Source organism: Diabrotica virgifera, chromosome 3 (assembly GCF_917563875.1).
Source record: "Diabrotica virgifera virgifera chromosome 3, PGI_DIABVI_V3a".
In the NCBI taxonomy this organism is placed as follows: Eukaryota; Metazoa; Arthropoda; class Insecta; order Coleoptera; family Chrysomelidae; genus Diabrotica; species Diabrotica virgifera.
The window spans coordinates 97,076,522-97,089,951 of NC_065445.1; the positions used below are offsets into that span (position 1 = coordinate 97,076,522).

The 13,430-nt window shown below is 32.4% G+C and overlaps 1 protein-coding gene across 3 annotated transcripts in view; it reads left to right on the forward strand.

The window, feature by feature from the left end:
* The first annotated feature begins 1,371 nt into the window (after window positions 1-1,371).
* LOC126881962 (alpha-tocopherol transfer protein-like) overlaps window positions 1,372-13,430 on the forward strand; it is a 78,487-nt gene continuing 66,428 nt past the window's right edge. Inside the window, exons 1-2 of one of the 3 annotated variants that reach the window (XM_050646708.1) lie at window positions 1,400-1,522; window positions 8,571-8,694. The gene's annotated coding sequence lies outside the window, so the exon portion shown is untranslated. Of the gene's footprint in view, window positions 1,523-8,570; window positions 8,695-13,430 lie in introns of all 3 variants that reach the window. The other 2 variants (XM_050646709.1, XM_050646707.1) reach the window with 2 other exon arrangements.

A 13,430-nucleotide genomic window follows, 5' to 3' on the forward strand; every position in this document is an offset into this window, starting at 1 on the left:
CGCGATTACCCAAAATGTGTTCTTATTTTGTTAATAGCAAAATAATTGTTTATTCGCCGAAAAGCTCGAAATTCGTTATCTACAGCAAGTTTGTAGACTTTTTCATAGTATTTTTATACGCTAAATCGATTGTCACAAGTCGTGATAGCTTAAACGACGTTCCGACTTTGTTATTAGTAAATTATTGCAAAAATAACGGTTTTTAGTTTTTGCTCTAAATTTTAAAAAACCACTTGGAATGACATGAAATTTGGCATGCACGTAGCTAACATGTCAAACAAAACAAGTGATATTGTGCCGATGTGTGCTTTTACCCTGGGGGTGAATTTCACCCCGTTTCGGGGGTGAAAGAAGAAATCTTTAAAATAAGTCCGGAATTGGATAAACTGATTAATTCTAAGCAACGTTTGTTCTATACAGTTTTTTCATTTAGTCAATATTTTTCGAGTTATTTGCGAGTGAATATGTTCATTTTTCAACAAAAAAACCAAATATCTCGAAAAGTACTGACTTAGTGAAAAAACTGTATAGAACAAAAGTTGCTTAGAATTTATCCACTTCCGGAATTATTTTAAAGGTTTCTTTTTTCACCTCCGAAAGGGGGTGAAACTCACCCCCAGCGTATAAGCAGACATCGGGACAATATCACTTATTTTGCTTGACACGTTAGCTACGTGTATGCCAAATTTCATGTCAATCCAAGTGGTTTTTTTTTTAAATTCAGAGGAAAAACTGTGAGTGAACGTACCATAAACCGTTATTTTTGCAATAATTTATTAATAACAAAGTCGGAACGTGGTTTAAGCTATCACGACTAGCGGCAATCGATTTAGCGTATAAAAATAATATGAAAAAGACTACAAACTTGCTGTAGATAGCGCATTTCGAGCTTTTCGGCGAATAAACTATTATTTTGTTATTATCAAAATAAGAACATATTTTGAGTAATCTCGACTAGTCGCATTTGATTGAGCGACCAAAAATACACCAGAGAAGAGCTTAATACTATCAATTTATTTACAGGGCTTTAAAGGCATCACATTTGGGCTTCCAGACCACTTCCATTTGATTCAGCTACCCAAAAAACCTATAATACCACCATCAAATCGCGGCGACCTAAAAGTGCCCACGGGACCCCTATGTTGCGACTCACACTTCTTGTAAATTCGTGTATGGATTATTCTGAAAAAAGTTTTAAGAATTGGATTTTTTTGGTGATGTTACGAATGTTACAAAAAATTTGCTTTTTATTTATTTTTGTTATACCTTGCAGTCTTTCCGGTGTACCAATCTCCCCTAGGCATTCTACACACAAAAAAGAATAAATTCGATAAAATTTATTTTTTTCCTTTAAACTACATTGAGAAACCAGTTTTTCTTTCCCACCTTACGAATTATTACCTTTTTGAAGGTTATGTATTTTATGTAGACTGATTATTTCATAAGATGTTTAAAACGTGTCTACCTAATTAAAAATTAGTGTGAAGTGTAGTTTATTGTTTGTCTGTTTATAAAAAAATTGGTGAGTCTTTCCCGCCTATCTAAGCATCAAAATTAACGCACCACCTTAAAAATGGGACATTTTTGATGTCTCGTATTTCCTAAACATGTTGTCCGATTTGAGTGATTTTTTTAGTATATTATAGCTTTATTCTTCAAGAATATCGATGTAATAATATGATTGCTAAAGAGATAAGTGTCATTGTATACCGGGTGTAACAATGATAGTGTGTTTTTTCCTCAAAGTTTGGAACATCCTGTGGAATATTCTAGCGTATATAAAATATTGAAATTAAAACTCAACTGTAGCCTTAGACTTTCTTAACATTTTGTTTTTCGATTCATTCGCTTATGTGGGATAATAAAAAGAAAAAGTTAGGTACTTTAACAACTATCCATGTTTTTATCAATACAGGGTGTTTCTAAATAAGTGTGACAAACTTTAAGTGGTAATTCTTCATGAAAAATAATGACCTTTTGCTTTATTAACATATGTCCGCAAATGCTTCGTTTCCGAGATACGGGATGTTGATTTTTTTCTTACAAACTGACGATTTATTTATTGCTCTAAAACCGGTTGAGATATGCAAACAAAATTTAGTAGGTTTTAAAAGGTAGTTATTAAGCATTTTTTGATATACAATTAAGAATTTTATATTCACCATTGGCGTGCATACGGGGCATATTACCCGGTAATATTACCCGTATGCACGCCAATGGTGAATATAAAATTATTAATTGTATGCCAAAGAATGCGCAATAACTACCTCTTAATACCAAATTTCATTTGCGTATCTCAGCCGGTTTTAAAGCAATAAATAAATCGTCAGTTTGTAAGAAAAAATTCAACATCCCATATCTCGGAAACGAAGCATTTGCGGACATAAATATGTTTATAAAGCATACGGTCATTATTTTTTCATGCAGAATTACTGCTTAAAGTTTGTCGTACTTATTTAGAAACACCCTGTATTGATGAAGAACGTTGCTAGTTGTTAAAGTACCTAACTTTTTTATTGTCCAACATAAACGAATTAATCAAAAAGCATAATGTTAGAAAGCCTAAGGCTACAGTTGAGTTTTAATTTAAATATTTTATATTGGAGAGAATATTCCACAGAGTGTTCCAAACTTTGAGGAAAAAACACACTATCATTATTACACCCGGTATACAATGACACTTATCTGTTTAGCAACAATATTATTACATCGATATTCTTGAAGAATAAAGCTGTAACATATTAAAAAAAAATCATTAAAATCGGACAACAGGTTTAGGAAATACAAGCCATCAAATATGTCTCCTTTTTTAGGTGGTACGTTAATTTTGATGCTTAGTGTATTTAAAAATTACTTACACAAAAATATAAAGACTGACAATATGTTTTATTCAATTGATTAAGTTTTATAAGATGTTAAGTACATTGGTCTACTAAACAAGCTATGGTAGGGGAGCCCAAGCGGGGATTTTGCAGTTACTCGAGCGCGTCAGATTATCATATGGGGAGAAACGTGGTACCCCGCAAATGTACCTCTGCCATATATTGGCTCTTAACACAGGGGAGTTCGTTTAGGGGGGCCCGAAAAGAAAAATCTATCCTTAAAAATACTCCAAATTGTCAGATTCAGATAAGGGAAGTTAAGTACATGCAAAACAGTGTATATTTAAAAAATCTGACGATTTGAGCGGGGCGTAAGGAAATTGGTGAGTCACAAAGTTTCACAAGAAAAAAGCGAATATTTCGGGAAATGAACGTCAGTTCAATGATCAAAATGAATGATCGAAAAACTAAAAACTACACGTTCAATATTTTTCAAAAATCTATTGAAAGATACCAAACATGACCCCTCACGGAGAGAGGTGGGGGGTAAATTTAAAATTTTAAATACAAATCCCGCGATATTTAGCAAAATAAACATCAGATCGAAAAACTGCAAAATACACTTATTTAATATTTTTGAAAAATATATCGAACGGTACCAAACGCGACCCCCCAGGGAGGTGGGGTGGGGGAGACTTTAAAATCTTAAATAAATATTAAAATTAAGAGCCCCCATTTTTTATTGCAGATTTGGATTCTCTGCATAAAAATAAGCAACTTTTATTCGAAACATTTTTTCGAATTATGGATAGATGGCGCTATAATCGGAAAAAACGATTAATGGAAATGGAAAATTAATTAAAAAATGGCAAGCGCCCGCTAAAATGGAAAATTTTACTTAACTTTTTTTGGTTTTAGGACCTAATAATCACAACCCAATAGGTCCCCAAAGCGCTCGAATGACTGCACATTTAGCATAATTTGCTCCCCCACCATATGTATATTGATTACTGAACTTTGTAATTCTAAAGTCCTTAATATATGCAATATAATATGCAATATAAAATTGTAAATTAAACATTTATGAGTAACTTTTAACGTGAAGTAAAAACTGCCAATGTAGTTGGTATAAAATTTAATTAAGAATTAAATTTTTTTAAAATCCAAAAGGATTACATTGATTGTTCACAACGAACGATTTCGGACTTGTCAGTCCATCTTCAGTGAACCTAAAGTAAGTAATCCAACTTAATATAATAATAATTGGAAAATGGGTGAAATTTTGACCGTCAAAAATTGAAAATGTGGTTAAGATTACTTACTCAGTGTCCTTGCAAAATAGCCACAATTCCAAACACTGGCTGAATTAAATGTTCAATCTACATTTTAAAAAAAATTGAAAAAATCTAACACATTCGTCAAAGAAAAGCGTGGCGCGTCTTCACCGAATAAAAGGTTTTCGCCCCACGCTTTTCTATAACGAATGTGTTAGACTTTTTCAGTTTTTTTTATTTTTTGCTTTTTTGTTGATTTTTTTATAATATTTTTAATATTAGTCACTTGTAACTAAAGAAAAGCGTTTCTTAAAAATTTTTTTTCATATTTTTTTATTTTTTACTTTTTAGTCTTACACCTTTCAAACATTAAAATATATCGTCATGTTTGTTAAAATGTGTATAAAATATATGATGTACTAACATGAAAAGTAGTCGGAATCGGCAAAAAAATTGAAACTTGATTGTTTATTTATGAAGCATAACGTAAACAATTAACGTAAAAAGTGAAATTATGTATAGCTCATATGATTAGCTACAATCTGTAAAAGTTTCAAGTTTCTTCATTGTAAAAAACAAGAGAATTTAAGCATTTTCCGTTAAAATAGTTTTTTTATTTAAACAATTATTAATAAACATAAAAATGTTTTTATTGACTATTCGTGTATTGTTCCCGCGAATGCAGATGTCTGCAAATTTTCAGTCATTTTCATTGAAGAATAGGCAGTCAAATTAACGTCTAAAAATTTTACCCAAACGATTGAGCTAAAGAAAAACGTTTAATTAATACGCCAAAACGAATTCTAATTTTAATTGTAGCACAAAACGTCTCTACCGCTGGTTTTTCTAAGACTACGAAAAAAAGTTTTTTATTTAAACAAATATATGAGCGTTCAAAATTTGAAACTTTATTGTTTATTTATGAAGCATAACGTATAGTTCATATCATTAGCTACAACCCGTAAAAGTTTCAAGTTTTTACATTGTAAAAAACAAGAGAATTTAAGCATTTTCCACTAAAATCGTTCTTTTTTTTATTTAAACAATTAATAAATATAAAAAAACATTTATTGACCATTCGTGTATTGTTGTAAATTTTCATTCATTTGAAGTAGAGAAAAGGCAGTCAAATTAACGTCTAAAGATTTGACGCAAACTATTGAACTAAAGAAAAGCGTTTAATAAGAGAAAACATTTATATTTTCCTGACTAATTTTTCTTAAACAAAGGCATTCTATATTCAATTTTTTTATCTAATTTTCTTCTTCTTTTTTTCGTTGTCCTTATGCCCTATAAGAGCGTCGGACTTTGGTATCACCTACCCATCTTTTACCCATTTCTTCCAGGCCTTCCGGTCTCCTGCCATTTCCTTCATCTGTTGCACTGTCTTTCCTCTCTTTGTCCCGATTTCCTCGATTTGTTCCATCCACCCCTTTCTAGGTCTGCCCCTTCTTCTTTTCCCCAGTCTTTTGGCATCTGCCACCTTCTTTACTAGTCTGCTCTCATTCATCCTAGTTATATGTCCAAACCAATTCAATTTTCTTTTTTCAATTTTTTTTCGCTATTGGTTCCTGACTTACCACGTTTCTGATGTTTTCGTTCCTTTCCCTGTCCATCTTCGTCTTTTGAGCTACTTTTCTCAGCTGCTTCATTTCTGCTGCATTTATGGCATTTTCATGTCTTTTATTTGTGACCCATGTCTCGCTTGCAGGCGCGTAGCCAAGGGAGGGGTCCATGGGGTCCGGACCCCTCCCAAAACTGTCTCGGTTTTGGTACCAAGGCAGCAAATTTATTCCCAAGGTATTAGGTATTATTTTGTGAAAAAGTGAACGAAATTATTATTATTTTTTACTAGGATTATTTCTATTTTTATTCAGTGTACGGATCAACTTATATCCAATTTAAACATCAGATTTACCAAAAACGAAAGTATTCTATCAGCATTTCAAATTCTTTTACCTTTTACTTTTTATAGAAGACCAGATGTACTCTTTTCTATGGAATCCTATATTTCGGTAGTAGTCACTAACATCGTCAGGGACGCTAAAATGATATTAAAGATGCAATGGTGAAATTAGGTATTAAAAACAACTTACTAGGGTGAGATTGTCGTCATATATGTAGATGTTATATCCTACCCTAGTTCTTAATACCTAATTTCACAATTGTAGCTATAATATCATTTTAGCGTCCCTGATGATGTTAGTGACTACTAACAAAATATTATAGGATTCCGTTGTATAGAATATATCAAGTTCCGGGATATAGAATGTATACATTCCGATTCCGTACATTCCATCTTGCACTTAGTAAAAGTAATTTGAAAATTTTTTTAAATGTAAGTTTTACATGTTTAAAATATTTTAAATTTAAAATATTTGTCCGCAGATTGCTCGTTTACACTGTACACAAAAGTTTGTCGTCATTCTTCTTAGGGCTAGGGCGCTAGGGCATAAGTAGCATACTGTCCGTTTTCTTTCAATAGGATTATTCGGTTGAGAAACTGATTGTATAGTTAGAATTTCGTTTATGTCCTGTCGACTATTGTACCATAAATTTGATATGTTTAATCTTTTGCGCATATATGACTCAGCAAGGCTTTTGCCCAAATCAAACATAAACTGAGAGTGGAAAACAGGCTTCCTATTTGTTTTGTGCGAATTATGGCAGTATATCACATACGATTGATAATAGTACTTATGTTTATCATTCCTTAAAAAACACACAGTATCCATGGTAATGTTACGGTTGCTACCATGGACCGATTTTGTCAATTCCTTCGTATAAAAATTTGTAAGAAGTAATCCTCCGGTATCGAAGTTTTTGCCAAGACAGGGACTGGCATCAATCATGTATTTGGAGAATGAATCGCAAAGCATATCAATCTTTATGCCCAAACAGCCCGAACATACTAGACGGCTTATGTTACTATCGTTAACACTAAAGCGTCGTAATATTTACGACAGAATACCTAATCCACACAAAATTTAACTGACGTTTATACACCAACGTTTACCTACTAAAGAACTGTGGAACCCAAGTTCTTGAGATTTTGCGTTGCTGAAAAATTTCGCAAAAAATAATTCAGCGTCGTATATTTTATGAGTGTTAGTATTCTAGGGTTAAAATAGTTTTTTTCAAATTTTGCAAATGGATCTAAAATTTATTCCGAATGTTTTTTTCAATACCTTACCGTCTAATCTAACTAAAAATTTGATTTGTGTTTGGACCCCCCTCAAGCACATTTCCTGGCTACGTGCCTGCTCGCTTGCAGAAGAGTTGGTACTGTGATTGTATTTTATACATGTATTTTTGTTTCCTGACTGATTTCCCTTTTTCCCAGTATCGTATTATTAATCGCATAATATATTTTCGTAGCTTTCTTTGTCCTATTTGCAATTTCTATCGTGCCCAGGTACTCGTAGGCCGTCACCCTCTCCAATTCTTGTCCTTTACAGAACACTCGTATTTCGCCTCCAATCTCCTGCTCCTGCTGGCCTATTTTCAGCGTCTTGCATTTGCTGATGTTTATTTATAATTTCATTTTCTCTATTTCCTCAGTCCATACACCAATCATTAGTAGTTCTCGGGTTGTCTGCTATGATCCCTTTTCGTCCACTGATGCACTGCACTTATGTTTTCACTATTAAAATATTTTCAAGCTTTAAAATTTTAATTATTAAAACCTATCTTTTGTCAGGATCTGCTATTACATCGCGTGTTTATTTCCTTCTTGCCAGGAGCGGACCTCTGTCTAATTTTGTAATTCAAAATAATTCCGGTTCAAGTAACTGTCTGTAAACTTTAACATGCGTGTCTTAAACGTGTACTTTTAACACTTACATCATAAATAACTATTAAAAGAAAAGAAAGATTCACAAAACAATACAAGACAAACAAAAAACATTTATTCTAAAAAATACATCAGACAAAATTTTTTCAAATGTTTATTCTATTCGACTTTTGGCATAACGCTATGAAGTGAGTAATTTCACTATGCAAATTCTCTTTGGTTTCATCAATACCTTTTTATATATTTCACGCATCTTGCCCCTTTAAAATTGTTTCACTTTCACCTGCTTCATCGACAAATGTTTTTCTCTTCTTTGTTCTTTGAAGGTCAGTTGTATAGAATACGTTTGAGATATCCTAGTCTTCGCAAAAAAATATTTTTGGCTTTTAGTTCAATTTCGCTTAACATATTTCTTACGTTTCGAACAAATCTCAAATAGATGTCATTAGGTATTTGACACGTTCAAGTCCACAGTTTCTTTGCGTTCACGTTTTGTTGGTTGTATTAACTCGTTCCAAAGTTTTTGTCCAAATCAGTGTCAATAGAGCTGTCTCAAAGGTATCCATTTTATTCTGCAGTGTCTTAGCTTCATTTTTAACTACTGATTTTTCGTCTCTATTATTGCTAATAAAATAAAAATAGGTTTGATGGATCCCTAGTTTTTAAATAAAGCATTTACAGGATCAAAAGTTTCTACATGTTTTGTTTTCATCACATCCAAGTGATGACGCACTTCCAGATCTTAATAGATTCCCACATAGCGAAGGATACGTATAGATGTGCCAATGTTTAAGAAAGGAGATAGGTAAGCAGAATCTTCCTAATTACAGAAGCATTAATATTCCAAATACAATTCTAAAATTGATCACCAAAGTGATAACTAATACAGTGGCGGATCCACAAATTTTAGGAGGGTGGGTCATGGATTTTGAGGGTGATTTAATAACTTTTCTCTGATGCAAGGTCACTTAGGGCTGGTTCTTCGAACGCTAATCAACAATGATCACTATCAAATATTTAATTACTGTCACCAACTGTCAATGTCAACTTTGGTTGGGTTGCTGAAAACATAATTGATTATAATTATGAGATTAGTTAATCAATTAACATAACAATTATTAACATAATTGATTAACTAATTTCTTAATTGTAATCAATAATTATGTTTTCAGCAACCCAATCAAAGTTGACATTGACAGTTGTGACAGTAATTAAATATTTAATAATGATCATTTTTGATTAGCGTTCGAACAACCGGCCCCTTACCACCCCTAGGATAAGTGGGTTTAAAATTATTGTTTGGATGGGCCTAATTTTTTGTTTGATGGCTCCCGGTTTTTCTTTTTTTAGTATTATTGAATTGATGTTTATTTTCGTCTGCGGGGGAGGGGGGTGGTGATGACCCCCGTGACACCTCCCTTGGATTCGCCACTGAACTAACAAAATAAATAGTCTCACAACATTAGCTGGCGGACAACAATGTTTTAGATCTGGAAGATCGTGTGCAGGTGGTGTATTTATTATGCGACAAATGTTATAAAAATCTATTAAGGTGATACAGTAGCGATCAACAGGTAGCCAAAACGCGTTCCAAGATTGCGGCTGTAATTTTGAATATTTTTTCGAGATATTTGGCACACGTATTCGTAATATAATAAAGAATGGCGGTACAGAGCCCAATTTGAAAAATATATTATTATGTGGAAATTACTCTGTAATTAAATGCAATATTAAAAAACGAGCCTGTACCGCCATTAAGAAGAACAAAAAAATACACTTTCTTCAAATAAACTTTTTTATCCGATGGCTAGATTTTGTGTCATTTTGGAACTACTAAAATTTTTTATTTTATTAGTAGTTCCAAAATGACACAAAATCTAGGCATCGGATAAAAAAGTTTATTTGAAGAAAGTGTGTTTTTTTGTTCTTCTTAATGGCGGTACAGGCTCGTTTTTTTAATATCTTAAGAGGCTCTTAAGAGGAAACAGTAGCGATCAACAGGTAGCGAAAACGCGTTCCAAGATTGCGGCTGTAATTTTGAATATTTTTTCGAGATATTTGGCACACGTATTCGTAATATAATAAAGAATGGCGGTACAGAGCCCAATTTGAAAAATATATTAATATGTGGAAATTACTCTGTAATTAAATACAAAATTAAAAAATCGAGCCTGTACCGCCATTAAGAAGAACAAAAAAATATACTTTCTTCAAATAAACTTTTTTATCCGATGCCTAGATTTTGTGTCATTTTGGAACTACTAATGAAATAAAAAATTTTAGTAGTTCCAAAATGACACAAAATCTAGGCATTGGATAAAAAAGTTTATTTGAAGAAAGTGTATTTTTTGTTCTACTTAATGGCGGTACAGGCTCGTTTTTTAATATTGTATTTAATTACAGAGTAATTTCCACATATTAATATATTTTTCAAATTGGGCTCTGTACCGCCATTCTTTATTATATTACGAATACGTGTGCCAAATATCTCGAAAAAATATTCAAAATTACAGCCGCAATCTTGGAACGCGTTTTTGCTACCTGTTGATCGCTACTGTTTCCTCTTAAGTATAATAAACCTGCGTTCCTATGGTTCGTAGACTTAAAGAAGGCCTTTGGTAGAATTCAGCCGAATTATTTCGTAACAGGGAAATTCCGCAGAACTTGATCAGAACAATTGTAAGATATTTACAAAGAAAACTCAATTAGACGATTAAATGGGAAATTTAGGTACAGAATCCATTAGCACCATTAAAGTGTACAGTAGGATCAGATAAGGTGATTCACTAAGCCCATTACTATTTAATGTCATTATGGATGAGGTAATAATGAAAGTGTGCAAAGGGAAAAGATATGTATAAGTACAATGGGGAATGAAAAGATACACAGGGTTGCGAAAAAGTCTAGCAACACGGTAATTTTACGCTAGAACGAATTTTATAGATTTTGGTGGGGTCTTCTAATGCGGCTGATATTATAGTGGTAATTAGGTACATTGTCGTCAAGTCTTCCGTTTTTCTGGAAATCTAAAACTTTCTTATTTCAAATGGATCACCCTGTATGTCTTTTGCGTTTTGAAGTCCTTAAGAAATACTGATTATTTTTCATGTTATATTTCCTATACCTAAATGCCATAATTTCGGAGTTATTGCTACATTTATTAAAAAAAAATAATCAAATTATAAAAATCTATTTTTTTGGCTCGGTTAGACATTATTTTAGGTTCTTTGGATCATTGGGAACAAAAAAGGTCTTTTTTAATTTTGCTCTAAAGTTAATTGTTTCCAAGTTATAAACAGTTTAAAACTGAAAAAAATCGAAAAATGACGATTTTCTAGGTTCAAAAACATAAGTAAAAAATATTATTTTTGGAAGTACGAAGCACCTAAATTTAAGCTCAAACCTTCTTCTATGAGCTTCCTTTAAGAATTTTTGCACGTTTTATTCTAAAACATTGTTTTTTTTTAATTATTAATGAAGCGCATATGAGAGGACGCATTAATAACTAAAAAACGATAAAAAAGATGAAGTAGTTTTCAATCCTAATAGCGAAATTAATAATATTGAAAAAATTAAAAACATTACTAAAAGATTTTTAAATTGAAAACTTATTGGTAAACTTTCCTGGTGACACCTCCAAGGGTTCTACAATTTGCAAGCACATGGATGCTGCAGTGAAGACAAAGGGAAGGAATTCTACACTATGCAATTCACATTCCCCGTCTGCAGCTTGGTAAAGTTCCAACGGAAAATGCACCTGGTTACTCTACGGAGTAATACGACTATAAAATAAAAATGTATACCATTTTTATTACCGTATTACTCCGTAGAGTAACCAGGTGCATTTTCCGTTGGAACTTTACCAAGCTGCAGACGGGGGATGTGAATTGCATAGTGTAGAATTCCTTCCCTTTGTTTTCACTGCAGCATCCATGTGCTTGCAAATTGTAGAAGCCTTGGAGGTGTCACCAGGAAAGTGTACCAATAAGTTTTCAATTTAAAAATCTTTTAGTAATGTTTTTAATATTTTCAATATTATTAATTTTGCTATTAGGATTGAAAACTACTTCATCTTTCAATTGCCAGATAACGCTAATCACCTAATACCTTCACTTCGGTTGCAATGGGTGGGAAGAACTCTCGGTGCTGGTCATTTAGGATATGGAGAACAGTGCCTACGTTCTCTCCGATGAGGCTCCAATCAGAGCCGAAAATCGCGATTCAGAGGACTGGACTGCGCTCCGTATTCTAATTGAAAAGTAAGATTGTTTTGCCTTCGCATTGCAACTGAATAAAAATGGTATACATTTTTATTTTATAGTCGTATTACTCCGTAGAGTAACCAGGTGCATTTTCCGTTGGAACTTTACCAAGCTGCGGACGGGGGATGTGAATTGCATAGTGTAGAATTCCTTCCCTTTGTCTTCACTGCAGCATCCATGTGCTTGCAAATTGTAGAAGCCTTGGAGGTGTCACCAGGAAATAATAATAATACCTTCACTTCGGTTGCAATGGGTGGGAAGAACTCTCGGTGCTGGTCATGGTTTTGTTATATACAGGACACAATTCGAAAGAATAAAATATGAAATTTTTAGTAGGTGTATCAACTGTTAAAATTATAATTCCAAAAATTACACTAGTATAAAAAAGTACCTATATAATACCACGTTTTTATAATACCACGGTTGTTTAAAATGGTATATATAATAATTAACTTATAAAATATTAATTGTAAGTATAAAATCAACTTTTAATTATTTATTAAAAAAATTAAAAAAAGATACGCAACAGCCGTGTTTGAACTAGGGAACTCTCGATCTGCAGTCTAATGCCACTGACCCACCATCAATTTGTAGATATCGATTTATTAACGTAGGTACTTTAAAATATCATTGCATTAGTCACATTTTTAAAATAGTTTGAAATAAAAAAAAATCGATTTATCCATACAGAGTGATTGATTAGTGGGGTAAAGCTCCGTAATAGATAGCAATAAAAGTTAATAATAAAAATTGTAACCAACTTTGGTTACAGATTGATAATCAGTAATCGTAAATTGTCAGTTTTAGACAATTCAGTCATGGCTTGCCTTAAATTTGGATAGATTTAGACTCGTAATTAATAATTTGCTCAGAAAAATGAAAATATCTCGAAAACTAATAAATTTAGACATAGGGAATGTTATAGGTATAAAAATTAAAGTACGGTAATGGTACTTTTCGATAGTGATATAAAATACAAGGTGTTTCATTTAAAATTACTGAGAAAGTAATGTACTTCAGTTTTGACTCACCCTGTATTCAATATAAAGAAAATTAGCAATATCGATTATTTATGAAAATTTTGACAATAAATAAAAAATATGGCATTAAACAACCATTGCCGTTGTGCTTATATTTAGTTATACAGGGAGTTAAACTTGTTACGATTTTCATATAAAATTGGTTATAACTTTGTAAATACCCTGTATAACATACTAAACCTATATATTTTTGTAATGGAGAAGTTAAGAAGATTTTGAATATAAAATAAAATATAGGG